The sequence below is a fragment of the Leptinotarsa decemlineata genome, unplaced genomic scaffold, assembly GCF_025532065.1.
Source record: "Leptinotarsa decemlineata unplaced genomic scaffold, Ldec_3_MD MMD2_tig00026282_RagTag_RagTag, whole genome shotgun sequence".
Classification (NCBI taxonomy): domain Eukaryota; kingdom Metazoa; phylum Arthropoda; class Insecta; order Coleoptera; family Chrysomelidae; genus Leptinotarsa; species Leptinotarsa decemlineata.
The window spans coordinates 2,927,988-2,931,158 of NW_027412668.1; the positions used below are offsets into that span (position 1 = coordinate 2,927,988).

The window sequence follows — 3,171 nt, forward strand, 5'->3', positions numbered from 1 at the left end:
CATACGAAAATCGAATACAACTATTTTGTATTTTCTGAAGACGCCGATCATCAGTTTGTAGTAAAGCTGGTCCGTAAATGCTATCACACTAGGCCAGTCTTGAGAGTATCAGAGACTCCCAGAGGCTGAGTTTCAAGTTTTAAGACATTACAAGTCTGTTAGAATATAACTGCCTCAAAATATTGAAAGAAGACTTGCATACGTAATTAACATGTTTTGTGAATCTAAGTTCGGTGTCAAGCCATAAACCTAAATTTTTACTTGCCTCTACAAAAGGGATAGCGTGATTATCGATGTGAATAGATAGAGATTCACGCACCGTACTTCTTCTATTTTTTGGTCCGAAAAGCATAACGTGCGATTTATTTGGATTGAGTTTTAAATTGTGTGCACAGGATATATCAAATAGCGATTTAAGATTTCTATTGATGAGTTTTTCGACCTCTTCAGTTTCATGAAAACTGAAAGACGTATACAGTTGGGTATCATCGGCGTAGTGGTGAATTTTGCATGTCTGTATGTATTTATGGAAATTACTTATGTAGAGAGCAAAAAGAAGTGGTCCCAACACTGAACCTTGTGGTACTCCATATCTCCTGACCAATGAAGTAGATTGTTCACCATCCAGTATGACATTTTGAGTCCGATCTGATAAATATGTGTCTAAAAGAGTTACTCAAATTCGACAATTTTGTTTGTTCACGTACGTTTTCATTCAGAAATGGGCTTCATCCATGGTCGTTTACCTTCAGCTTCTGAGTCAGTTGAAATGTGAGCGATGCGAAATCGATTGTCTTGGATTCTCCTGTACACTCTCACAGACAGCGGCGATGTTTCGTCGAAGAAAATCCTTATTGGAAGACCCGATAGATCTATTATTCTGTTAGTTCATATGCAAATTCTCCTTACTTTGATCCCTTTTCATATCTCCATCGACACCTAGACAAGTTTCTCTAATAATCTTCGAGGTTTCTCATTTATTTTCAAATTGTATCAGCCCAAATTTTCAGCCAACGAAACACCGTGGTGGAAAATAATTCCTCAGTGCAAACTGCAACAATTTTCACATGTTTCTTTTTTCTACGGCGAGAAAGCATAAATAATTCCAACAATTACATAAACGATTTCATTATCATTGTTATTAAATCTGATCCCATGAATAAGTACCTTATCTTGAAACTTTTTCAAAGACAATTTAATGGAGGAAAATTACAGGGAATCGTTTTCTAAACGTTACATTTCCTGGAAAACGGAAATATCGCCACCTGGGAATATGAGAGAGGAAAAAACAAAAGGAAATATGATAATGCAATGTCTGTATCGAAGCGATACTAATTTTTTTCTCACGTGCGTTCGCATAACGAGAGTGATTTACTAATGGACCTGTGTGTAGGTATGATATGTTCGCGTTTAATTACTTTATTAATTACTCACAGAAAACACGCGAACTTCGTATCTTGTTCGAGCAACACCTTCCAGGGTTTTGATAATGAGGAGTCTCGGTTCCGATGGAATGGTTTTTCCCCTACCACAGGGTAAATTCACTCTTCAAGTTCTTACGTTCATAGTATCATCAACATTAGGGACATTCTCATCTTCTCTGTATCGTTCCAATTATAGTATATGTACCGCCCAAGCGAGTACATATACTAAAAATAGTTGTTGGTTCACAGATGGATCAAAAACACCTTCCGGTTCTGGTGCAGGTGTTTGCAGTCGCAGACCCAGGACAAAAATATCAACCTGCCCAGAAACCTGTGACTGTATTTCAAGCGGAAATTTACCCTATTAGATAGATAGATAGATGGATGTTCATTTTACTATATTATGTACAAAGATACATTTATAGCAAGTCAGTTCCTTAGTACTAAGTTACAATAAAAGATTTAAAAATATGAATACGTATCTAACATTCAGATTAGAAAAACAAGTTTACTTCTGGCATAAATTCAGCTATTTGTATAACATTACAACACACAAAATTCACATAAATACATTATATATAAATAAATGAGAGGGTATGACCTAAATGTCTAGACTAGCTGGCTATATAGAGTAATCATTAATCAAAGTGAAAATCAGAGTAAAAACTGTATTGTAAAAGAGATTTTTTTTATCGCAGATTTGAATTTTATCCTGTCAAGATTTCTTGTCTTCTCAGTCAATTTATTATAAAGTTTAATATTGGGAGAATTCCTAGCCGATTTATCTAGACGATATGGAGGCTCAAGTAAAATGTCTTTTTTTCTTGTATTGTAAGTATGCAAATCCGAACAGGTTGTGAATATGTCTTTATGTTTATGAATGTGGAGAAGAGTATGATAGATATATAATGAAGACACTGTCATACCATACCTGATAAATAGCGGACGGCAATGATCTCTGTATTCAGCATTAGCCATAACTCTCAGCGCTCTTTTCTGTATAATAAACTTTACTGGCGTGAGTTGAATTTCCCCACAACATGACACCGTAATTCAGATGTGATTGAATGAGGACGTGAAAAGTACTGAGTAGAGTTTCTCGATTTGTAAATGTTTTTAGTTTGCGGAGAACAAAGATATAGGTGGACAATTTCTTACACAGAATGTCAATATGTGGACCCCAGGCTAGATTGTCATCCAGTGTTATTCCCAGAAGGTTAACTCGACGTATGATTGCTGAAGAAGATTAATTTCTCCGTGAAAATTGATAGAAAAGATCATTTATATATGATAAAAAGAAGGGGCCCTAGAACCGACCCTTGCTGAACGCCATGATTAATTTTTTCCACTTGGGAACGTCTCGTGCCATCTGAGACGCATATATATCTGCCCGTTAGGTAAGATTTCAATAGTTTCAGTGGTAGCCTTATACCATAGTGCTCCAGCTTTCTTAGCAGTAGATCTTGGGAAACGCAGTCAAAGGCCTTGCTGAGATCTACTTAGGTGATGGAAGTATAAGTACCTTCTTCAAAACTCTGGACTACACAGTGTAAACTGCATCAAGTGTGCTCCGATTTTTTCTGAACCCGAACTGGAATTTGTGTATAGGCAGTATTTTTCAAAGAAAACTATCAAGCAATTTTTAATCAAGATTTCAAAATCTTTCTCAATAATCGGAATTAATGATATTGGTCGATAATTGCGATAATCAACAAGTTCAAAAACATGAAAAATAGATAGAAAGGTC

General features: G+C 35.9%; 1 non-coding gene across 1 annotated transcript; it reads right to left on the reverse strand.

The window, feature by feature from the left end:
- Positions 1–1,538: 1,538 nt before the first annotated feature.
- On the reverse strand, positions 1,539–1,644 carry LOC111516014 (U6 spliceosomal RNA). The gene has a single exon (XR_002723623.2). It is a non-coding gene; the product is annotated as a U6 spliceosomal RNA (small nuclear RNA).
- Between the last annotated feature and the right edge of the window lie 1,527 nt (positions 1,645–3,171).